Source organism: Alexandromys fortis, unplaced genomic scaffold, assembly GCF_014885135.2.
Source record: "Alexandromys fortis isolate MF-2015 unplaced genomic scaffold, M_Fortis_MF-2015_v1.1 scaffold_215, whole genome shotgun sequence".
NCBI classification, from domain to species: Eukaryota; Metazoa; Chordata; class Mammalia; order Rodentia; family Cricetidae; genus Alexandromys; species Alexandromys fortis.
In genome coordinates, this window is record NW_026068086.1 from 1,393,426 (window position 1) to 1,419,591 (window position 26,166).

The window sequence follows — 26,166 nt, forward strand, 5'->3', positions numbered from 1 at the left end:
GAGTATCTTGAGAAGGAAATGTTCTTCCTACTTGCTTCCCTTGCTCTCGGTGAGAAGCACAGGCTGTCCCCTTTGTGCAAGGAACAGCTAGAAGAAGTGGCCCAGGGTTATGCACCTGTGCTTTTGGCCCCTTGGGCTCTTTAAGGGCATCTGCTGATCTCACCAGTCCACGTGCTGGCCCCCTGCTTATGGTTCATTTCATCTCCTCTGCCGTCCACTTGGCGTTGAGTTCATCTTAAGAAGCAGATAACCTCACTTGCTAGCTTTCTATCTGGAGGTCGTTAAAGGATTTTGTGTGCTGTGTTTTTCTTTTATTTATTTTTGGATAAGGGCAACATTGTTAGTCAGGGAGACCTGGTGGAGTCCAGCTGGAAGGATTCATCTTGTTAAAGTCTGTTCAAAGTAAGTATTTGGGCTTCTGTATGGGAGTTTCTCTACACGAAGATAGTTCATGTGGGTAGTCTGATACTCTGTTTTCTTTCTCTCGAACAATCTCTGGAATACTGAGTTTGTATTTCGTTGATGGCCTACGCATAGTATTCAACCTCCAGTAAACAGCTTTGGTCTTACTCTTTACTTAGTACCTTAAGCAAAAGTCACTAGAGAGAAGTGTGCGTCTGCTAGTTACCCCAGGCAGAAGTGAGCCAGGACCTTGAAGCCAGTAAGTATACTGAGCCAGTTCAGTTTTTCCTTTAGCTGATTCACTTGACGTCAGATACTCATTCTCCATTTGACTCTTGGCTACCGTTCCTCCCATTTCTTCTCCAACCCCCTGAAGGAAAGAGCTGTGAACCTTGGTGTTCTGAAATTTATCTTGGCATCAGGCTAGGTGCAGGAAAGCGTGAACATCACTGTACAATATACCTTACAAGCTCCATGTCTGTGAGCCCATTGGCCTGTTTCAGCACCTGCATGATTTTTTTTTTTGTTCTCTGAAATTTTTAGAGCTGGCCAGGCCACACATGTGGGACATTCATTTGTAATTATCCACACATCCTTTGAGCTCTTTGCTACGAAGGCATGGCTGTTGAGGCTGTGAGCAAATTCTTCCAATTAAAATGTGTGCATGTTGGATAAAAATAAATTGGCATTGTGCTTCCATGTGCAGTTAAATTCTGAGCTCAGCTTCATGCACCGTGACATTGGAAACGGGCTTGCCAACGTCATGCCATAATGAAAGGAAATTGGAGAACCAGGTGACCTAGTTTTGGTATTCCTACATGAGGGCTCCTCTAGTGATGAACTTGAAACCTTCCTGAGCTCAACAAGTTTGTATGGAAAGGAGACCGTTTGGGTTCCTCCTGCCCTTCAGGAATCAGGAGAAGCATTCTCATGAGCAAGATACCTAATAAGGTGTACTAAGAGGTGACTTGGGGAAGGTGTCCTGGCCCTCTAATGCAGGAAGAAAGGCACCGGGCCTTTCCCTTTGTTCTGTCCTGATTGGGTCGCACAACTGTGGGGTCAGGGTCACTACTAAGCTTATTTTCAGTCTAAGTATGTGTGTTTACTTGAGCCCAGAGAGGATGTCTTCTGCCTGTGTCCTGAGTGTGTGTGTGTGTGTGTGTGTGTGTATGTGTGTGTCTACACATAGTTGTGGGCTATTTTCTTCCCTGTTGTTGACTACAACCATAAAAGATGCAAGCATCAACGGCTTCACAGTTGAACCCTAAGTCTTTGTGCCCACATAGTGTAGGAGAAGTCTTTCCCCCCTCAGCCCTTTTCTTCAACTAATTATATGCCTCGCTTGTGCAGCTGTAATTATTTCACCAGCCTCTGCAAAACTTCTCTTTAAAATATAGTCAGAAAAATAGCAGAAATGAACCTATTTTGAGAGCTTGTTTGGTAAAGCAAATTCCACCGAAGGAAAGGGATCCTCTGGGTTGGAGCATGAATGACAGCGTTTTATCACTTGTAAGTTCAGGTGATGGAGATAGGCTAGCCCCCCAGTTTCCTTCTGGACCCGGAACAGACCCTTGACAGATTTCTTTCATTAGGAATAAAATGCACCGCAGTCTTGACCTGGTCAAATGGCGGCATGTTTTCGAAACCACAGAACTTTCCATGTGCACATTTTCTTTGATGCCCTTGGAAGACAGCACAGCCACCCTTGCTGTTTGTAAGTGATTTTGTGTCAACCAAATGTTTTAGATGTCATTTTCATCCATGTCCTGGATCAGCCTCTTAGCTCCGTTGATTTTAAAATGACACAGGTATTAGAACATCAGAATCAAGGTTTCTAGATTGCAGCATCTAGCTCAGCTTTGGACACATGGCGGGACTCGCACTCTCTATATTAAAAGATGTAAATTGACGAAGTCATTTGCACAATAAGAAGACTCCATCCATCCTGCTCTCTACCTTTTTTTTTTTTTTGAAACACTGCAAGTTAGTGTGTCTTTGTCATTACTGCTCCCTCTCCAGGGAATTCCCTTATTAGGGGATAATGCTGTTTTGGAAGCTTTAGACTTTGCTTATAATGCATTTTGTATTTTTTTTTTGGCACTGTAATTTTGATCTTTAGAACTAAGCTTGAGTAGATTAGGAAAAGAGAAGCCAACAATGTTTTGTGAAATTAGGAGACGTAGAGCTGGGGATGTTTTCTGCGCATGGCACATTTTTTCCCTAGTATTACTTCGGGACCGCTAAGGTAAGCGGATGCACTTACACAGCAGCGAGCATCTTTTAACCTTTTGTGTGTAGCACAGGGCTGGTTGGCGAGGTGCCAAACTCGTGTCCTTTCTGCTAGAGCTCACAGACTGCAGCTCCTGAGCTCACCTACTCCTCCACCTGTTGGAGGAACCCTGTGGCTGAAGCGCTTATCCCTGGAATGTGGGTAGATCAAGTGATAAATGTACCCACTGACTCCTAACACACTCCCTGAGTGATTCTCCCCTCCATTCCCAACCCCCGTCTATAGCTTGAACCTTTGATGCTGGTTGAATTATTGTAGAATATAAGTCCCTCAGTTTGAAGGATACTTGATCCCGAAATTACCCCCAGGATAGAGCCACCTGTCAATCACGCTTTTTAAACTGCCGTTGGAAAAAGGGCATTCTGTATCCCACCCCACTTCCCACTTTGGCTACAACTGCTAGTAGCATATTAACAAATACAGATAGAACCTCTGCCTTCCAGGCCTCACACTGACGTTCTGCTGCGTGAGCGAAGTGTGCCATGGTGTTAGGGAGCACTAGGAAATGTCTGTCCTGTAGAATCACAGGAGAGGCCTGGGGGAGGCTTCTGTGACAAAGGTCTGGATTGAGTCATCACCAAAACTGCTGCTGAGGGTTGTATGAAGCCATCCTTCAGAGCTTACAGCGATGTCATGATTGCCATTTCCACATCCACTCACGTACCGCTTCTTGGTGGGGCATGTATGGAAGAGGTGCACAGTCAGGTGACTTTGGTTAATGAACATCATGGCATGTCCTTCCATAAACAGAACTTCCCTCATGTTGCTAGGCAAGGTCAGTTGATGTGGCCACCGCTGTAGATGGAGTCATTGCTGATGGAGCTGTCTTTAGGTGGCACGTAAGAGTCATTTAGTTTTACAGGAATCAAGGCCAGCGGGGCAGGGATGACTGTACCCATTTTTAAGTGGGGAGGCTCAGTCAGATGAAGTGGCTTATCTAAGGATATATAATATGCACAACAGAATCAATGTTCTCTCAGAGGTGTCCGTCATTCCCAGAAACACTGGGGGAGGGGGCCTAGAGTGAGAGAGAATTGGCTTTCCCTGTCCCTGGCCTTCTCTGTGGTCCTTGATCTTATCTAACCTTCTCTAGTGAGAACCATGAGAGATAAAGCATCCTGAGCCTGATCCAACTTGCTTAGTTGGTATCCTCTTTCACACCACCGCTGTTCTACCTCTTACTAAAGTGTGTCTTGTGGGCTCCTTTGCTGCCACTTTTTTTTTTTTTTTTTTGGTTTTCCCCAATCTGGCACCATATGTGGTGAGACCCAGGGATGGTCCCCTCTTGTCTTATATGAACTAGCATCAGAACAGCCTGGAGGAGCCGGCAGAGGTGCTGGATGGGTCGCTCTGTGACATTCATGGCCAGAGGGGATATCGCAGCCCTAGCGAACAAGTACATTTCCAGTTTTAGAAAAGCGAATGACCCCTTTGTGTTATTTCCATAGACGTTAACAATTTCCATGCATTCAGGGAACTTTCTCTTCCTAAACCTCCGTCCTCTTTTTTAAAAATCCTCTTTCCCGACTATGGTGGTATTAAAAGAATTATGTTTAAGATTTCTTCTCTGGACTTTAAAATTTGACTCCCTCTACAGATTAAACTCTTTCACACCCAATAGGTACTAATTAAGCAGGAAAAAATATCTTTTAGAAATTGTATTGGTAAGAATTCTTTTACCAATAGATTTACTCATTGTGGTGAAGCCTTCCTTTTTATTTTCTGAATATACGGGGCATGTATGGAAATGGAAGCTAAGTCGTTAGGAATCTGAATACTGGAAGGAATCAGGTGTTTCGGAGGGGAGCATAAAGCAAGGGAAGAGGCCATCTGTTAGTTCGAGTTCCACCTTTTTACACTTGAATTCTGCACCCTCTCCGAGCAGAGGCAGAGGTGCTTAATAAGTGTTAATAATGACTAATATCACATCACAGATGTTAATTGAATGTTGAGAAGTATCTAAAAATTACAGTGATAGAGACACACTTCAGCAGCCGAGCATGGTGATGCTCTTCCTGAATTGAATTCTACAGGTTTTTTTTTTTTTTATGTGGGTGAGCAATTAAGACAGGTTTTTCACACCAGTCAAATGCAGACGTTTTCAGTATTTTCGTGGTGCCTCCCGACTGTACTGCAACCCAAGTCTGAAGTAAGGGAAAGTATTTGCTACTTAATCTAATATCCGGGGAACTTCTCAGGCAAAAATTCTGAGAATAAATAGCCCTTAGCAATTTGACCTGGATTTGGAAAACATCTGGAATTTCTGGCCTTACGAAATTTGTGTACGTGGGGCCATCGTGCGTAAGGAGTAAGGTGAAACTCCAGCTACCGCATGATGCTGGTTATCTGCAGTGGCCTTGCAGTTGGCATTCTTTTCGTTCCTGTGAGAGGGACTGGTTTTGCTCACTGGCTGGATCCCAGCCCAGAGGTGTCCCTGCTTTCTGATGTCACCAGCTTGCTCCTCTGCTGCCTTGAACTCCATTCACGGTTTCATTGACGTCAGTTGAACAACTGTTGTTGAAGACACTGAAATGTTTGGAATGGTGGGAGAGCTTTTCCGCAGGTCTTACTTCTTCAAATAGTTTGCTGAAGCTGCTGGCCAGTTCTGAGTTTTTATTCGGTGATTTCGGGATAGTGTGGAGGATGTCTGAGGGTGTTTTTCTTGCTCTGAGTATTTTAGTGCTGTGCAGATAAATGACTCTCCCCCAGGTTGATAAGGCCCCTATTCCCCTTTGACCTTAAGGAATGTGTAGGTTGGTACAGTGGATGGTGTTGCCCTTCTGAGCTAAACCCAGTATGACAAGAGTGGCTGCCTGCCAGCAAGTTGAGAAGTGAGTTTATTCCTGTCATAAAACAAAAGGTCCCCCAACAGAAATTCTTATGATAGTGATAGTCCATTAAATAAGTTGATAAAGCATACTAAATATATATTCTAAATATTTTCATAATTGAAGTTATATTGATACCAGAAAAAAATCTGTATGTTTATATAAACACATTCACATAGGCTTATATACACGCGAAATCCACTTCAACTATGGATATGCATGTTATTATTAGACTCATGTAGCTTAAGTTTTGTACCTGCATTGTAGGTATTAATTCTAGAAGTTTAACCTGCCAGTGTAACAAAAAGAATGGCAATAATTTATGCCGTCTTATGAGTGATAGGTGTTGTCCTAGATAACTTGCACATGCCATCTCATTTAATACTCAAAACAACCTTCAAAACTATTTTAGGATGAGGAAACTTGTTGGGGGAGTCATTGATTTAACCAGGGTCCCCTAGTTGGTGGATAAGTGTGTGAGGATTGAGGCCTAGCTGTACTGTCGTCCCAATGTCCACTGCCTTCGTGGGGTCACTCTTGATCCAGAACAGTCAGAAGCAGAATTGGTTTGCATTTGAGAAAATGAGCTATGGAGAAAGTCTCATCCAAGAAGACGACTGTGACTTACTCCTCACCACTCCTTTGTGGCTGCGTATGAGATCTAGGAAGAGGACAGCACCATCCTATGGATGCAAGGTGTTCCAGGCATTGTTTGGTACCCATGATGGCAAGCATGGAGTTCCTTACCCAGAAGGCTCAAATCAGCAGAGAAGGTAGTGTTGGTTGCTGATCCCACCTAGCAGAGGGCAAGAGCCCTCGCTGTCCACTTTCTTTGGAGGAGGAGGAGTTTCCTCTTCCGTGCTCTCTCTTCTTGGCTGACAGATGTGCCATCAGATGCAGTGAGAGAGATTCGTGACTTCCTCGTCTCACCCACAGATCCAAATGCGAGAGAATTTCTGAGTCTTTGTGGGATAAAAATCTCCCTTCACGTTTGAAAGCTGCTGCTCTTTTCTTTTTTCTTTTTTTTTGTTGTTTTTTTGAGACCAGGTTTCTCTGTAGCTTTGGAGCCTGTCCTGGAACTAGCACTTGTAGACCAGACTGGCCTCGAACTCACAGAGATCTGCCTGCCTCTGCCTCCCGAGTGCTGGGATTAAAGGTGTGCGCCACCACCGCCTGGCTGAGAGCTGCTGCTCTTAAGAGCCCACTTGAGGATGATTTCAAATATTCCTCCCCTGGTGTAACGTTACCACGGCTTTGGCCTTGCAGAAGACTTTGTAGACGAGGGGGAAACTGTTGTTTATGAAGCGCCTTTGTTTACAGTGTGGGTGTCGATTGGGTGTTGTATACTTGCTAATTTAGAATCTTAATGAATTCAACCTTGAAGAGAATATTTCAAATCCATCGCCTTTGATGAGTTACTATTTTCTTTGGCATATGTAGGGGTTATGACGTAATTTAGAATTGAATTATACTTTTAATTCAGCTTGGTGCCTCCACTTGTTGAGATGAAGCTTCACTCACTAATGCCTTAAGAAAAACTAACCAAAATAAATACTGGGTTTGGTGCTAATTACACAAGTATGTAATGAAAACAAATTTGCTAATGGATGCATTTGGAAGGTTTACAGCAGTGGTTCTCAACCTGTGGGTCGCGACCCTTTCACAGGATAGAATATCAGATATCCTGCATATCAGACACTTATATTATGATTCATAACAGTCGCAAAATTACAGTTCTGAAGTAGCAACAAAAATAAGTTTATGGTTGGGGGGGGGATCACCATAAGATGAGAAACTGTATTTATAGGAAAGGGTTGCAGCATTAGGTTTATAGCTTTAATTAGCTCTAAAATAATCACATTACCCTATTGTATAAAAACTTTGTAACTGGTTTTTGTGTTTACAGAACTTTCTTGGTGCCCTCCACAAAGTAGAACTTAGTAGTTAGTCCTTTGAATTTTTCTACATTTTTTTTTTTACCCATTGACAGCAGAACTACCATGTTTGTTAGTACCACTGCAACAGCAGTATTTACTTGGCATTTAAAGCGATTTCATTTCCTTTTCCACTTAAATCAGCAGACGACCTTATCATGTCATCTCAATTTTGACTTGCCAACATAGTTACAAACACGGCATGAAAGTGAGGTCACAAACTTTATTGTCTCCGATTTGCGTATTAAGAAACTCAAGCTCAGAGAGATAAGGGTTTTTCACTCAAGGTTGGTCCATAGGAGAGGAGACAGGGCACCTGTGTCTGTGGACCACACAGGCTGTGTACAAGGAGACAGGGCACCTGTGTCCATGGACGTAGTCCTGCTCTGGGAAGTAGAAAGCCTGGAAGGCTCCTCGAATGTAGTCTTCCAGAAAACTGGGCTGACCACTGCTGCCCGTTCTGAGCCTCCGTGCCTTCATGTGTTTTTGCATTAGAGTTGAGGCTGTAATAGATTTTGCATAAAGAAGGCATTTCTGATATGTTTTTCTTCATATTGTATTGCTCAGTTCTAAAAGAAATATTATAATCTGTTTGTTCAAGTAATTTATATCCTTATTAAAAATCAAGGAGCAGATGCTGCAATAAAATTAGTCTGGGAGCATTGTCTTAAGTTTCTCGGCAAAAGCACAGCAAGGTGCCTAAGAATCCAACAATACAATTCTTAATTCTGTAATTTTCTATTCTTTTTGTGTGCTTTTTGGTTATGTACAGGGTTTAGTCTTGTTTTTTTTTTTTTTTTTTTTTTTTTTTTTTTTTTTTTTTTTTTTTTTTTTTTTTTTTTCTTAAAACAGGATTTTGCCCTATAGCCCAGATTAGGAACTCACTATGTAAGCCAGGCCTGAAACGCCTGATGTTCTTATGTCCTTAGCCTGCAAAGCACTGGGATTTTTAGACATGAACTATAATATCTACCTCTCTCTTTTTGTCTTTTATATGCTTTTGTTTTATTTAAAGAAAGTATCTTCAAGCCAGGCGGTAGTGGTGATGTCTTTAGTCCAGCAATCCGGAGTCAGAGACAGGCAGAGCTCTATGGGTTCTAGGCCAACCTGGTCTACAGAGTTCTTGGACAGCCAGAGCTGTTACACAGAGAAACCCTGTCTTGAGCAGAAAAAAAAAAAAAAGTTAATGGAGTTGATTATGGCTATTTAATCTTTTACACTGTTGAGTATCAAACCCAAAGCTTTATTCCTGTTAGACAAGCACCTTACACCAGCCCCAAAGAATTTTTATTAAGATTGTCCTTAGCAACTTCCTCTTCCTTCAGTGATAAATGAGAAAAAATGAAAGAGAGATTCAAAATAGTATCAGTCAATGTGGAGCCACTGAGATTAAGCGAACTGATGCTGTTTGAGAACCTGAACACATTGGCTGTTCTCCTACCTGAAACGAATGTAGCCTGCCAAATTGTTATGATCTTCTCGGGGCAGATAACTAATGATTTATGTGGGTGTTAAAAACACCAACATTACACCAGGAAGCCCATGTTGGGCACTGATCATTACTGTTGGCTAAACCCCAAGTGGGAATTTAAAGCGCATATCCTGTAGTGTTTACATTTACTTGAGAGGCAAGATTGCCTTAAATCACATGCAACTGATTAATCAAAATGACGCTTTGTTTTCAGACTCCTCATTGTTTAAAAACGTAAAGGCACTTAGGATCATTAGTGTTTGTATGGGAATGGATTAGGCAGCTTTGAGACTTGATCAAATGGATTCAAATCTGGTTAAAGTACTGGCTGCTAAATTTGATTTTTAACTCTGTGCATGCTCGACAGAATCTTCATCCAAACCCTCTGGTAAACTGCAGAAGGCTGGGGTGCGGATCTGCCAGCATAAGTTATCTGTGTCCAAGAATATGTCAAATACATTTTCAATGCCGCCTGCTGAGACTTGGCAGTAGCTGGAAACTTGACCATGTCTCAGAGATAATATAATTTGACCATATTATTTTATGTTATTCATATGCAGTTTCTTAGAGAAGGAAAAATAAGACTTTTCTCTATTGCATTGTGTTGCTTGCATGTATCTTTCCTGTTGCACTTGTAAACCTTTCTAGAATCAATATCCTATAGTTAAGGATTCTGGAGGGGAAAACTACTTGGAGAGTTTCCATTATTTTTTATAGACCTGGAACTAATTAGTTTTCATAGCTGTGCTGCCCAAACATGATTATAAGGTACAAATCGATTCAATTCTGGAAACAGTTCCTAATTGTGCTTAGGATGTTCCTTCTAATATTTCCCATTATTGAGATGTGTGTGTGTATTTTATGTGTCTGAAACAATAAAAAAAAACCAAGTATTTCGTGGTGGAAATGATGTTGGTGATCGAAAAAACTAGATGCTTCCTCAGAGAGGATGTCCGTTTGTATGTTAACTTTCTACCTGTTCAGAGAGGGCCACCAAATAGACTGGAAAATAGGGTGTCTATTCTGAAGTAAAAATAAAATTCTTGTGCTGCTGGGACAGCTCAGTGGGTGAATATCTGTGAGCAGATTCCTGCTCCTCCATGTTCATGTCTCAGGGTCTAGCAGGTCCATTTTTGAGCACTAAACAAGAAAAGGTTTTCTCCGGGTCTTGGTTACTCATTCCTTAGTTCCTCTCTTCTTTCACATTTATCTATTTATCCCTTCACTCGTGTGAACATGTGCACCAGCTTCCTACTCTGATCTCCGCTGTTGTAGGCTCTGTGGTACATTCACATGGCTGTGTGGGTCTGTGTGCATATGTGTGTGCCCTGCAGAGGCCGCAGCAGGGCATTAAGTAACTTTCTGGGTTCCTCTGTGCCTTGTTTTCTTTAGAGAGGATCTCGAAATGAATCAGAAGCATGACATGTAGGCTAGACTGGCTAGCCAGGAAGCTCTCTGGGTCTGCCAGTCTCTGCCTACCAACGCTGGAGTTACAGGCATCTGCGGCCATGCCTGGCTTTTCCCCTGGTTGTCAAACTCACATCCTCCTGTTTTGAGAGCCAGCACTTTTACCCACTGAGCCATGTCCCCAGTTCCACAAATGGCTTTGTGAATTCTCAGTGTGCTTCAGAAGTGGTTGAGCATACGGTACACAATTAATTTTATAAAGCCAGGAGCCTGGATTTCAAATAATAAATAGTGGTTTATGCTTCTGAAACCTATTAACGTTTCTGAAATCAGGATAGCTCAGTTTTCACACTTAAAATATAAAGGAAATTGCCCCATCCTTAAATAAAAAATATATGTGTAATTTTTAATTGCCAAGATCTGATATAGATAATGGCTTTGGGTTCATCATCTAGGGACTTTTATTGAAATATAAATGATAAAATTTGGATATATTAGCAAATTGTTAGATTTATGAGCACAGATAAAATTGGCATATATTCTAAAACAAACAAACAACAACAACAGCAAAACATTGAAAATGAGTGTATAAGAGTTTCCTGGGACCTGAGGAGACATCTCCACCAGTAAAATGCTTGCCAACCTGAGCTCCGTCCCCAGAACTTTTATGAGAAAGTAAAATGTGGTACTGGAGATGGCTCAGTGAAGGAAAGCACTTGCTGTTTACGCCTAAGGACCTGAGTCCAGAGACCACAGAAAAGCCAGATGTGGTAGTGCAAGAGTTTGCGATCTCTTCTTGCCTTCAGGAGGCAGAGTCAGAGACGAGATCGCCTCCAGAAACTCCTTAGCTGGCTAGCCAGCATCCCTTGTTCTTGCCGGCTGCCCTGTGCTGTGGTCACCTGTCATGCCCAAGCCTTCCTTCTGTGCTTACCACAGTACTTTTTAGGTCTGGCATCCCCTAACTATCTCTGTGTTTCCCTTCACCTGTCTTAAGTCTCCACTGCTTTTACTTTTTCTTTGTGCACTGCCTCTCCACCCTGCAGAGTAAACTTTGGTGGCAGGACAGATTCGACACCTGTATGTTGGTCTTGATTCGTATTTGGTGTCATTAAAATCAGTTCACACACACACACACACATACACACACACATACACACACAAGCACACACACACACACATGAATGCACACAAACGCACACAGATAGGCAGACACACACACCAGTAACCAAATAGCAAACCTCAGATAAATTTGTGAAAACAAGGCTCTGAAGTTATAACTTTAAATCATAATCCTCACTGATGTATATTCATCAAAAAAACCTCTTTCATCTTCTCCCTATTCCTCCACATACATAGCTCAACAGTTAATGCTGAGATGACTTGGAAGTAAGTAGTTGCTTACCTACTACAACACGAAGGGGTAGGAAAGAGAGAGTTGCATGGGCAACAAACAAACATTAGCGAATGTACTACAAAATGAGAAAGAGTGATTTGTATTCGAGACAAAGTTTCACTACAGAGCCTGGGTCAGCCTTCAACTCCCTATTCTCCTGCCTCAGCCTCTTGAGCACTTGGATTAGAGGCATGTGCAAGCTTTGTCAGATAACATGACATTTAATTAAGCTAAACACCATCTGCCTAGCTCTGCTGTTTCACCAAGATAGTCTAACCTCCACCATTCAGCAGGAAAACCCACAGCAGTGGGGTGAGGTTATATCATATTCATGGCCTCTGTGGCAAAGTTGAGTAGAAGGAACCATGAGGCTCACCTATGGTGGCTGCATGAAAGGGATCTTCTGGATTCAAACTTTTACTTTCAAAGTGTTTTTTTTTAATTGTTATTTTCATTATTATCAGAGAAACAGGAAACCAGGGGGAAAAGGAATGGCAAGACAACACCACCAGGTCTACGGAGTGAGTTAAATGGGGGAACTTAAGGAGAGAGAGCCAGTTCCAAAGTGGAAAAACACAAAACAAAACAATGGAATGTTGAGATGGGAAAAAAAAGGAAGAAAAGCAGAGGGATGGGACTGGGGGAGAGAAGTTGCAGCAACGACTTGACATAAAATAGCTCTTGCATGAAACTGGCTGTTAATTAAATCATTGCTTCTGCTTTGGATACTAAATAATGTACTATTTGTAAGAATTGATTAAACAGACATCTAATTTTGCCAACTTTTACTCCTTTAGGGAAAATTAAATTTTTCATCAAATATTTCTTTAATAAAACTGGAAAGTAATTCAAAGGCCATTGATTTTGTCTTGTGTCATCTTCCATGTCTAATAATTTTAGAATTGAAGTTATGAATTATTGACATCTCTCCTTTAAAGGTGAAGGTCATTTACTGTCTAGGATCCATTTTTGTACCCAGTTGGTTTATGTGACAAGGCTAGATTATTAATGGCCGAACAATAAAGAGTTTGGATAGTTACAAAAAAGAGAAGATCTGACTTAAGAGTTTGAAGAACTGGCCCAGACCAAGAACGTCACAGTGTGTCTTGACTCTCAAAGCAAGACAGACTTCCCTCTCTCCTCCTTTTCACCTCCTAGTTGAGTGACAAATTTAATGATTTGGAAATTCACACTATACATACTTTTGGGTAAGCATAAAATCTAAATGATAGCAGGAGTTTATAATTATTTGTTTCTAAAACAAATGAACTTGCCATCTGACTTAGTTGATGTCAAATAAGTTGAACCTTAGCTGTAGCTCTGATCTTGGTAGACCGTGTGTGAGCTGATGGACTTGTGGGGAGAGCTGGTGATGCCAATATCAGAAGAGCACAGCAGCTTGCAGGCTGATGCCTGGGGGACAGCAGTGTCGAACAGACATCCAGCTGTGCCCTGTAGACAGGTAATCATGTTTAAATGCTCATCAGCCTAGTAACATATCCTAGCAAAACAATAAATGCCCGAAAATGTGAGACGATCATCAGAAACATTAGGGAAAGAGTCATAGATGGCAGTTCTAATGCACATTTTTGCCTTCATAAAAAGAAAAACATTTTTAATTCACAGTGCTTTGATATTCAGTTTTTCTCTATTCCAGAATAGCAGTAACTCATGGATTATTTCCAATCAATTGACCTCTCTCCCTCCCTTCATCTCTTCCTTCTTCTTTCCTGTGTTAGATTAAAAAAAAAAAAAAAAACCTAGGCTCCTTCACATTCTGGGCAGGCATTCTGCCACTGAATGGCGTTGCCAACCCCCAAGTTTATTTGATTGCTAAATAATAATTTTACATTTTTATGGAATACAGTGTGGTACTTCCATACACATGAACACCATCTTTTCTAGAACCAGGACACTATGCAAAATGGCAGAGTAGGTATTTGGGGTTCACTTGTTAAGCCTTTTTTTTTGTAATGACTCTGTAACAGTCCCTCTTCTAATGTACCCTGTTCAACATTGTGTGCATGTATGCTCACGTGCATGTGTTTGTTTGTGTGTGTGTGTATGTAGTATGTGTGTATGGTATGTGAGTTTGTGTGTATGTCCCCATGTGTGTGTTTATGTGTATGCATGAGTTTATGTGCATGTGTGGTACATGTGTATGTGTACTTGTGTGTGTGATGTGTATGTTTGGTACATATATGTATGGTGTATGAGTTCATGTGTGTGCCTCTGCATGTGTGTGGTGTGTGCATGTGTTTGTGTGTGTATGTATATATTCTGTGTTTGTGTGTGGTATATGTATGTGGGATATGAGTCCATGTGTCTGTGTATGGTGTGTGTACATGTATTTATGTGTGTATATGTGGGTGTACTGTGTGTTTGTCTGTGTGCATGTGTTTGTGTGCCGATGTGTGTTGGTGTGTCAGTGTGTTTGAGTGTGTGTGTGTGCGTGCATCTCCAGAACAAGCAACTCACAGCCACTTGACACTGAAATTAGCACTCCTCACACTCCAGAGTTGAGCAATGAGCCACAAGAGTCTTTCTCTTTTATTCATGAGGAGAAAGATGTGTCTAAGCGTAGCCTGTGAGACTGATGGAATGTATCTTGAGCAGTGCCCGTAGTGCCCTTCAATCATCTTTCACCAGCACTTCTGAATCTTCTACTTGACGCAACTCAAGTACAGTTCCATTCTGTAGCTGAGAAGAAGCAGGCATCCTTCTGTTAGACAGGCCATACTCAAACTGTTTCCTGTCACTGAGACACAGAGGTCCTGTCTCAGTCGTGTTCTCTTTGTCCTATTGTCGTAGGATTTATGTTATGATGGCTGATTTTATTTTGGAGAGTTCTTATCTAAAGGATAACTGGTGTATTCTAGTCTTTCCCTGAAACTATGACTTAGCATATTTTTAGCCTGAGGGTCAAAATGAAGATCAATAGAGGTCTTTCTGTGTGCCTGAGAGGCTCATCAATGAAATATTAGCCCCCCCAAAAATTCATTGAAGTCACATTAAATTTTCTTTTAGAATCACCTGGGAAGAGTGGAGGTTGGGAAGAAGCAATCCTACAAACAACGGATATTTTTCAAATACTCATTTCTCTATCCTCTACCTGTCTATGAGGAAACTCTCGCTCAAGAGTCTTAGTGAAAGCGATGTGTAAGAATCCATGGGTGTTTTCTGAGACTAGAAAGGCCAGGAAAGCACTCGGATGGAAATGGTGATACATGGGCTTTCTAAGTTGTTATTACACATTAGAGATGAGTGATCGAAAAATACATTCAAGAGTAATTAAAAGTAGAGAGGAAGGGATCAAGGGAAGAAGGGAGGAAACATGTGCTATAACAGAGTGATCAACCTATATATTGTTAAGTCAGACTATATTCACGTTTTCAATGAACCTGAGATTTTTCTCCTCATTCTTTTATTTTTGAGATTATAATATAATCACGCCATTTGCTCCCTCCTTTCCCTCCCCTCAAGCCCTCGCAATTAGCACTCCTTGCTCTTTCAAATTCATGGCCTCCTATTTTATTTAATTATTCTTACGTGCATAAATGTATAAGTGTAGGCATACATAAATGTATGTATATTCCTAAGTATAACCTGCCCAGTCTGTATAGTGTCACCCGTAGGCGTGTTTTCAGGGATGGTCATTTGATACTGGATAACCGATTGGTGTTCTCTTCCTTGGGGAAGCCTATTTCTCCTGCACTTGGCATTCCTTCGTTGCCTGAAGTCCTTATGTAAGGGTCAGGCCTTGGGCTTTCCTCCATGTCTTGTCCTTGTTCAGGTCATGTTTAAGACGTCATGCTGGCGAGGCTTCATGGGTATAGTTTCTGGCATTACTAGAAGACACAATCTCCTGGCAAATTCCCTGATGCTCTGGCTCTTACAATGTTTCTGCCTTTCTTCCATGATGTTCCCTGAACCTTGGATGTGGGAGTTGTTTTCTAGATGTATCCGTTAGGATTAGGCTCCACAAGTCTGCATTTTGATTGGCTGAGGTTTTCTGCAGTGATCTCCATCTATTTCCCTGAGAAGTTTCCTGGTCGGGGATGAGGACCACACTTCTCTGTGGGCATAACAACAAGTATTTAGAATGTAGTTAAAGGTTATTCCAGTGTAGTAAAGTAGCCGGGCGGTGGTGGTGCACGCCTTTAATCCCAGCACTCGGGAAGCAGAGGCAGGCTGATCTCTGTGAGTTCGAGACCAGCCTGGTCTACAAGAGCTAGTTCCAGGACAAGATCCAAAACCACAGAGAAACCCTGTCTCGAAAAATCAAAAAAAAAAAAAAAACCAGTGTAGTAAAGTGGTGGTTGTAGGCTCTCCTCCAAGATGTATGACATCACTAGCCCTGGGTGGTTGACTAGGTTTCTGTGACCCAGAGATTTCTAAACAAGATTTACTATTACTCTTTTGGACAAACTCAGTATTTATTATTATATGATTGTTTTCATCTGGTAATTACATATGAATTTAATAACCTGAATTTTTTTAAACCGCTATCTTCCCTCTTTCATTGTAATGCTTAACAATATACCCATAAAGTGTTGGTTTCTATGAAATGTAAACATTGTAAATTAGCATTTTGGTGAAATATTTTTCTTTTATTTTGATGAAGAACCCAAACTTTAAAAACTCACTGAAAGTTAATGGGAAAATTAATTTTCCTAGATAGTTTCACCATGTCTTCATTTTAATAGTGAAAATAATTGCCTAGCTTGCAGGACCATAACTGATTGCCTGTCTGGGCAAAATCACTTCAATCAATTCTATGCCGTTTGTGTTAATAACATTTGAATCTTTACTTAAAATCACAGTAATGCCTGGGAAGGTGCTACAAGGTCAAGGGCAAGCTTATCAGTGACAGTACCAAAAAGGTTTGTTGATTTTCAAGAGAGACACCAAACGTGGAGTAACCGAGGTTAAGTCACGTAGTTGTAAATCTGTTGAACCCATTTTCCTCTTCTCTGTGTGAAATCCTCCACCTGGGTGAAACAGGATCTCTAATCTGGAACTTCAGAGATGAGAACATGATATCAGAGGAATCTGTCCCACTTCCAGGAGCCACTGTGCAGGCAGAACCGGGAGCGTTTCCCCAGTCCCAGCTTGGCAGATGTTCACAGAATCTGTTTGGTCTGTGGAGGTGGCTGGCAGGAATAGCGAGTCAGAATTTGTCCTGATCTACTCCGAACTGAGTTCTCTCTACCTTTCTTACCTCTTACTGTAGTGATGGGTAGATGGCCAGTCTCAGGTATTTGGTGAAAACTGCAAAAACTTGTTGCCTAAGAATAGCTGTATCTATGGAATCTTGGCCCATTTATGTCTTGGATGAATTTTGCTTTGAATACAAAATAGTTCAATGTTTGTCCTCCTTTTTGCTCTGAGGGTGCCAGTTTTTTTTTTTTTTTTTTTACTTTAGCTTAAGCTCCTATTACCAAGGGACATTATTTTCCTCTTTCTTTAATAAAATGTTATTAGTAGAAAAGGATGCAAGTAAATAAAAAACATCACACAACGTAATTAACCAGACCCAAAGTCTATATAACTCCATGACATTTTATGCAGCTAGAATAGGCTCTCGGAGGAGCTTCACATTAAATTTTACACTTTTTAGTCTCGAATATATTTTATGTGCTTATTCACAACCTAACCCCCCAAAAAGAATTCATGACAGAATTAGAACTAGAAAAGCGCTTAGTTTTATACCCTCTTTTATAGTTTGTGTTCATCAGCTGCATTCAGTTCCTTCCTCATCTCCCTGTATTAGGCCTTTCTTGTTCTCTCTTCTTCATGTGATACTTTACTCACATGTATGTATGTTTACATAAATGTTACTGACTAAATTCTACATATGAGAGAGAACAAGTTTCTTTTTTCTTTCTGAGATCGTCACACAATCTCAGAAATTAATTTTATTTTTAAAGGGATGATAATTGATGTGCTGAACTATATATGTAATCACAATATAGAATATGGTGCCTTTTTGATTTTTGGAGGGGGTTGTTGCTGTGGTTGTTGTTGTTTTGACATCATCACTATTCTTCTGATGGTTACCAGTCATGTTCATTGTCTCTGATGAAATTTCCCATTTAGCTAAGACTGGCGCTTGACAGGTGACATTTGGAGTGCTAGCGGTGGTTGACTTGAGGCAAGAAGGATCAAGTTTAAAACAGAAAATAAATCTAGCATTTGCTTAATAATTCACTGTTTGCTGCAGTGGAGTCTTATCTGGCCTCCCACGTTCATCTGCTTGCTGACGTGGCTTCTGCTTCAGTCGCAGAAGCTATTTTTTGCACCTTTTTTGTCTTTGGAGGAACCAAGTGGGCCTGCTTGCTTGTAATGATTCATATCTTAAAGGGCACAGGGTGTCCTGAAGTCCTGCCTCAGGGATGCAGTAAAGTGATGAGGGGTCAGGGAGGAGGGAGTGAAAGCCCTTTAAATACTTGTTAGAAGTAGTCCAGGGAGAAGGCACATTTTCACAGTTGGTTTGTGATTCTTTAGTTCTATTTGCAAAAGTTTTGGAAATATCTTGGCAGCAATGCAGACAGTGTTGTTCTTATTATCGTAACTAGCAAACATACAGTGTCCATCTGTGGGTATCATAGTCATTTTCTTTTAAGACAGTGTTTTGCTGTGTAGCCCAGATTGTTAGAAGTTAGAAACCCTCATGCCCCAGCTTCCTGACTCCTGGGATGGCTGCCCTGCAACACCGCACCAAGATGTAGAGTAGTGTTTTCTTTTTTGCTAGCCTCTTACGTGTAGAATCAAACCATCTCAGATGATTAATTCATGTATTCAGCTTAAGTAGTTTGATCTTCCTTGAATTTCTTTAGATTAGATTTGGATAAACATTAATTCAAATGTTTCTTCACTACATACTAGCCTCTAGGAAGGCTCTAGATTTTTTTCTTTCTTGGCGCTGGATTCCTAGTTCAGTAATTAATTTTAGCACAGAATATAGCCACTGAAAAAAAAAGGATTTATTTATTTATTTATGTATACAGGGTTCTTCCTGCATGTATCCTGCAGTACAGAAGAGGACACCAGATCTTATTACAGATGGTTGTGAGCCACTATGTGGTTGCTGGGAATTGAACTCAGGACCTCTAGAAGAGCAGCCAGTGCTCTTGGCCTCTGAGCCATCTCTCCAGCCCAAAAAAAGGAATTTTTATGAGGTTATCTGCGAATATGAAGTTTAGCTGGCGCCTCTCTGAAGCTGGCAAGTGGAATGGCAGCCTGGTCTCCAGGGCTGTACCTTCCACATCCAGGGTTCTCTAGTTTGGTTTGATTTGATTTTGTGTGTGTAGTGCTCATATGTGTGCAGATGCGCAGGCATGCTGGTGCATGCATGTATGTGGAGACATGCTTCGGGTGTCCTTCCTTAGCGTTGTCCACCTTAGGTTTTGAGACAGTCCCTCCCTGACATGTAATTCATCCAGCATAACAGGCTGGCTGGCTAGTGAGCAGGGATCCACCTATCCATCTCTGCCTCTCTAGCACCGGGATTACAAGTATGGGCCACTTGAGTTCTAGGGATGGAACTCTTGTCCTCATGCGTGCCAGGCAAGGGCTTGTCAACTGAGCTATCTGCCTAGCCCCACTAATTAAGTTTTAACTATAGAATTGTATTTTTTTAATTGCTTCTGCTCTGTAATGAGTATTTCCCCCTTAATACCAGAATTTATCCAAAGATATATGTTGTGTTAAAACAAAATAATTTTTTAAAATTAAAATGTTGTGGGTTTTTTTTATTTTTATTTTTTTTTTTGAGACAGGGTTTCTCCATAGCTTTTGGTTCCTGTCCTGGAACTAGCTCTTGTAGACCAGGCTGGCCTCGAACTCACAGATATCCGCCTGCCTCTGCTTCCCGAGTTCTGGGATTAAAGGTGTGCGCCACCACCGCCCAGCCTGTTGTGGGTTTTTTTGAGAGAGATATAATCCCAAATTTTATTTCTTGAGGGTAGGCCATTCCTATGGGTGAAGAATAAGCATGGCTGTTGATCTAAGTGTCAACGTCTTCAATGTTCTTGTTCATCCTTTAGATTCCCAGAAGTTGTGCATGAGCTCCGGTGGAGAGAGTTGGGAAGCAAAGATGATTGTGATGCGGTTTATTGATATGAGGATAACAGGTTAATAGCTAAAATTTATTATTCTCACCTCTCAATTTTACATGGGCCTGCAGGGAATGCCTATACCGACTTCCTTGACCAGATGGGTGTATTCCATTTAGATAAGAAATATGTTGTACAGCTTTGATTTCTTCTGATTTTCATGATAGAACCATTTCAGTCATACCTTCTTCTTAACTGGGAGAGTCTCATCAGAGAGTACTCTTTCTGGACTAGTTTATTTCCATGTGCAATTCTTAGTAATCCTTATAGGAACAACTTTCACAATACGATAGGAGCACAGGCCGCCGGAAATGTGAAATCACAATACGAGCTTACAAACATTTTGTGACAGTATGTTAAAGGCTCCATGCTAGAGTCAAATAAGTCTCCGGTGTCCTGATGACATCTTCCGTGATGTCCACCCTGCAGCCCACTTGGACAACGTGGCTCTGCTTTCTCATACACTTTCATGGCAGTTTAGACTGCAAGCATGCCGAAGCACATCCGAGTGACATCGCGGTGATGTAACTTTCCCAGAGCTCTCCCAGTTCTTTGGCAGCATCTCGCAAGATACACAGCACCCTCTCCCTATTGGTCACTGGTCCCCCTTAAGAATGACTAAAGATGGGGCTGGAGAGATGGCTCAGTGGTTAAGAGCATTGCCTGCTCTTCCAAAGGTTCTGAGTTCATTTCCCAGCAACCACATGGTGGCTCACAACCATCTGTAATGAGGTCTGGTGCCCTCTTCTGGTCTGCACGCATACACACAGACAGAATATTGTATACATAATAAATAAATAAATATAAAAAAAAGAATGACTAAAGATATTATTGAGATTTTTTTTTACTAAAGGCAGCATTTTTGCATAATTTAGCTTTCGAGAAAGTACCTCCTTGAAATCATCTCATGGGAAACCGTGTTCATTTGTGCTTTGGCACTGGCCATGCTGTTTTTGAGAGGTCCTCTAGCATTTGGTTCTTTCTGACCATGCTGCTCCCGAGCAGTGGTTCAGCAGTTGTATCTTACCAGGTGGTGGAGATAGCGGGACACGTACATTTAAGTAGTTGGGAGTCAATGTATGTGTGTGTGTTGTCTCTTCTCTTGTAGCCCAGGCTGCCCTGTGTAGCAAAGGATAACTTTGAACTGCTGACCCTCCTGCTTGCTCCTTTTGAGAGCTGAATCAGGTGAAAAACACAATGCCCCAGCCCATCTGGTTCCTCTCTCTTCTCTCTCTCTCTCTCTCTCTCTCTCTCTCTCTCTCTCTCTCTCTCTCTCTCTCTCTCTCTCCCCTTTCCTTCCCTCCCTTCCTTTATTTCTCTTTTGTTTTTTGAGATAGTATTTCTCTGTATAGCTTTGGAGCCTGTCCTGGAACTCACTCTATAGACCAGGCTGACCTCTAACTCACAAAGATCTTCCTGCCTCTGCCGGTTCATGTATTTCTTAAAATATTTAATTAATGATCCGTAGCATCAGGAAAGCCCATATACTTGTTTGTAAGTATATGGTGACACCCAGGTCTCCAGAACAACAAGAACCGCAAACAATAACTAAGATGCCATCTTGATTTTAAGCAATGTCTTGTAGGTAAAATACTGGCGGCAAAGAGGGTGAGCTTGCCCGCTGTCATTCCACTACATGGGATGTGATTATCTAGTGATGGTTACTTAGCATTTGCTGCCACTAAAGTAAGGATTAATTTTCTGAGGTTAACTTTTTTCTGAGATATTGTTTCTCCCGGCCTGGTAGGGTAAGCCTCCAATCCTGAATAGAGCCAACCAGCCTGTCTTGCTGCTTATCCCACCCTCTCTTTCTTGCTGTGTCACTTCCTTGTGCTCTTGTTCCTTCACACACACACACACACACACACACCCTGACACAGCGACGCAAAGACAGATACCTTTCGAATGTCACCATCTTCTGAAAAGTGCTGCTATCTGGCAGGATGGAGCATATCTCCCTTGACAGAGAGACACCTTTTGGCTGTTACACCATCCACAGGAACCCCTAAACCCATATGCTCATAATTTTATCCTCAGTGCACTGAAAACACTGGGGGGGGATTTTAAATGCGATTGTGAGACTGTGCTTAGAATAGCGAGGCCTTTGTTGGCGGTGGGTGCCAAAAATGACTCTGTGTGGGTTTGGTTGCCATAAAAAGAAATCCCAGTGAACAAAATGATAGCTAGCTGTTTTCTTTTCATGTAAGAATTGCTTTGCTATTGAATTTTTAGCATATTAACCGATTGGGGAAAACTGGTATTTACATTCAACATGCTTTTTGAAATTATGAAAAATGGATGTATATGATCATAAGGAAGTAATCTTAACTGTAACTAATGAAGTTGTTACAGAGCTAGCTCCCTGGCTTTAAGCAGATCTATATCAGAAATTTAAACTAAAATCTTAAAAGATACATAATACATTCGGTAATTTGAAATAATATTCAGTCCAAAAATATTCCCCTGAACTCAGTGATCCATTTGATGTACATTTTCTCTCTTATAATTTCCTCCCTAACATACTCTAATATAATAAAATGCTTCCCCATTTATTAACCTAATCATACATTTTAGTAATAGAATACAAACTAAAGAATTTATTTATTTTGGAAAATTAAACCTCTTAGTGAAAATATCAGTTAAGAATAACATAAGAAGACATGCCTTTATCAAATGCTGGATTGAACTTTCAAAGCTTTGTGGTTTTTTAGAGTGAATTACTTTCCTTGGCTTCAGGGAGGGAAGACAGCTCAGAAACTTCTGAGCATGCCCAGAGCTTACGTGGATGTAAAGGAAAAGCTCCGCCACATGCAGTCTGTGGCCAGGGATGTGCATCCTTTCCGTTACATTTTATTCTCATGTCCAAGGAAAAGCAGCTCAAGACAAGCAGTCCATAAAATCCTCCTTGTCTGTACTATCCATCAGTGTGATCCTGGGATTCCCCAAGGGACCAGTAGTTTTTGCTCTTTTCCACCTTTCCAGTCTCAGAAAGTTCCAGTGATTCATGAGTAGCAGTGAATTGAAGGCTACCCCAAAATAGTGCTCCGAAGAACAATGTCAGCTGTTTAAAATCCTGGGTGACGGACTCATAGGGGACAGGATATCTCTCTCTCTCTCTCTCTCTCTCTCTCTCTCTCTCTCTCTCTCTCTCTCTCTCTGTCTTCTTCCCTTCCCCATCCTGTGTGTGTGTGTGTGTGCACTTGTAAAGTGTGCCTGTACCTTGCTTTTTAAACGGACTGACTCAGGTTCTCACGCTTGCCAAACACCCAACACTATTTCTTCCTCATCATCTCCCGAGCCCCTTTTTAGTAAAATTCTCAAGCATTTCACTGAAACAAGAAGATGGACTTTGCTTTTAGAAGAACGTGGATCAGAGCACCCTTGTGTTGCGATGTCCACTCTTCCTGAAGGTCCTGGAGTAGAAAGGAAGTTCTGGAAAATGGTGTTTCTGGATTAAATAGCAGGGCATGGCAAGGATCTTATCCAGAAAGTCTGCTTTTGCGCTGTATATGACACTTTCCCTCTGCATTTTGAAGCTTATTTTCAGAAGAGGTGCAGTTTTTAATGGAAGTTTTATTTATTTTTTTTTTGTCGGGTGTTTTGTCCTCCGAAAGGCTGTATCTAGTCACTGGTGTAATAGTTTTAACTGTTTTGCTGTAAAATGGAATGGTGGCCGTCTCCTTTAGAGAGATAAGCCCTCACTGTCAAATGAAAACATGAGTCCATGACAGTCTTTCTTTTCATAAAAATCTGCCCTTACTTCACTTGAAATTACAGAATTACATATTGTATGTCATGAAAAGAATGGGAACTGACGAATGCTGATTTTCACCTCTGAGGTGGATGTTTTCCCTTAAAGAAATGGTCTTCAAAAACAAAGGAGAGCAGTTTGTCTGAAAGGTTTCCAGTGTTCCCATAAGGTGCTGCCTAAGTTACACGTAGATCTCTATCTAAATTATGGTCATTTCCCCTAAGAAGTCACATTTGTGGCTACTTTCTTATCTCTAACCTGTACGGTCAGATATTTTCCTCTAAAACCTTCAAAACTTGAGGGTTTCAGATATGGACAATAATTTAAACTTTGGAGCTACGCGAAAGCACTTGAAAAACATTGAAGATGCAGTATTTGAAGTTGGGATGAGGTTTATGAGAGAGACGTGGTGCTCAGAGGTCAGCCAAGCTTGGGTTTGATTTTAGCTCCCATTCCCGGCGTCCGAAGTCTTCCTCCTCAGGGGAGCAGACATAATCATTCTATAGTCCACAGGTGCCATAAACACCAAGTGAGAAAACATATCAGATCTTTTGAGTTTTAACTGTGCTGGTGTAGAACAAATACACAGTGAGTGACAGCTTCTCTTGTCACCACAGGCTGAGTTGTCCTCACCTGAAGTGCTCAGGACCAGTGTTAGCTTTTTTTAAAGATCTGTAATATTTGAATACACACACACACACACACACACACACACACACTTACACATATGGAGAGAGATATGTTCTGGGAATTCAAGTGTAAATTAATTTATATTTCACATATGAATTATGCATGCAGCCTGAAGATAATTTTATATAATATTTTTAGTGTATCTCCCTTTGAGCACAACTTATCACATGAAGCCAGGAATGAAAATTTTTACCTCTTGGCATCATGTTGGTGCTCAGAAAGTTTCATCTTTTGGAGTGTTTTGAATTTCAGAATTTGTCAAGGAATGTTCAAGCAGTGCGAGCATTGGGGCTGTCGTCATAGATCAATATAAATAGAAGGTATTAGACCTAGAAAGTAAATTGGAAATTGTTTCAAGCTCTGAATCCCAATTGAGGATGTGCATACTTCTTCATGAATCACAGGCAAATTCTACTTCCACTTTAGAAGTAGAATACTTGCCTCTCAAAGTTCCTCCAAATAAGCTATATTACAGGGACCTTAAATATTGAATTATGCACAGAGTTTCGCCAGTTGAGGGGCCATGCCATGCACTTTTGTTAGTGTCCTGCCTGGAATTGATTGACGCAAATTCTCACTGATATACTTTGAGGCCATCAGTTTTCTTTGAAATTAGGAAAATCACTGCGAGGAGACAAACCTCAGTTCAATGCAGAAGTTTCCAACAAATCAACATTAATATGTATGTGACTTAGTTTCTATACAGGCGATTTGAAGACCTATTTATTATGCCACATAACTACTAGTGGAAGGAGCTTCCTGTTAAAATGTCTGGCTATAAATGATTGGCTCCATCTCTACAACTTCACTACTATTAAAAGTTGCTGGAGGACTGGAGAGATGATAGGTCATTTGGAGAAGACCTTGCTGCACAACCATGAGAATTTGAGTTTGATCCTCAGAACCACATAGAAAGGGCAGGCATGGGGGCACACGCTGTTGAAGCAGAGACAATCCAAACCTTGGGCTTCTTGGCCAGACAGCCCAGAGTACTTGGCAAATGAGAGCCCGTCTCTCAAAATAACAGACAGACAAGTGAGCAACACCTACAGATGGACAACTAGGGCTGTTTTCTGATCTCCACATGTACACACACACACACACACACACATACACACACATACATACACATACATACACAGACACACACACATGAACATACATATACACACATACATACACATACACACATATACACACACAGTAGCATCTTTATGAAATTGTCCATCTTCGACCTCTTTTTATTTCCCTTTTTCTTTTTCTATTGTTTGTTTTTTCAAGACTGGGTTTCTCTATGCAGCCCTGACTGTCCTGTAACTCACTCTGCTGACCAGGCTGACCCTTGGACTCAGAGATCCGCCTGCCCCTGCCTCTCTAGTGCTGGGATTAAAGATGTGTATCACCACCACCCACTTTCAATCTCTTTTTATTAAAATGGGATTAGAATATGCTTACTCATATGCAGTAAGTTTTCCTTCACTCAGTTTCTGTCACCCGAGCAAGGTTTGGTCAGTACACGCCTGTACTTTTCCTTGTGGTCCTGTTTTCTCTGTGAGCCTTGCTTTCAGAGTCCTTCGACACAATTCTTTGTGCACAAGCACTTACTTACAAGTAAACTTTCAGTGAAGGATGCTCAACCATTAGCTTAGCTGTTTTGTTTCAATAAGGACTACCACTTAGACTATCATGGAGACATCTCCGCTTTTTTTTCTTTTTTCTTTTTTATTGAGAATAAGAAAAAAGTTTCCGCCTCCTCCCAGCCTCCCATTCCCCCCCTCCCCCCCCCTTCTCCCCCTCCCCCACTCTTCTCCCCCTCCCCCCACTCTTCTCCCCCTCCCCCACTCTTCTCCCCCTCTTCCCACTCCTCTCCCCCTCCCTCTCCA

At 41.4% G+C, this 26,166-nt stretch overlaps 1 protein-coding gene across 8 annotated transcripts in view; it reads left to right on the forward strand.

Moving 5' to 3' along the window:
• Nucleotides 1–26,166, forward strand: part of Hivep2 (HIVEP zinc finger 2) — a 190,188-nt gene that overhangs the window by 138,926 nt on the left and 25,096 nt on the right. Inside the window, exon 4 of one of the 8 annotated variants that reach the window (XM_050122228.1) lies at nt 19,774–19,860. The exons of the other annotated variants lie outside the window; for them this stretch is intronic. The gene's annotated coding sequence lies outside the window, so the exon portion shown is untranslated. The remainder of the gene's footprint in view (nt 1–19,773; nt 19,861–26,166) is intronic. 8 annotated transcript variants of the gene reach the window in all.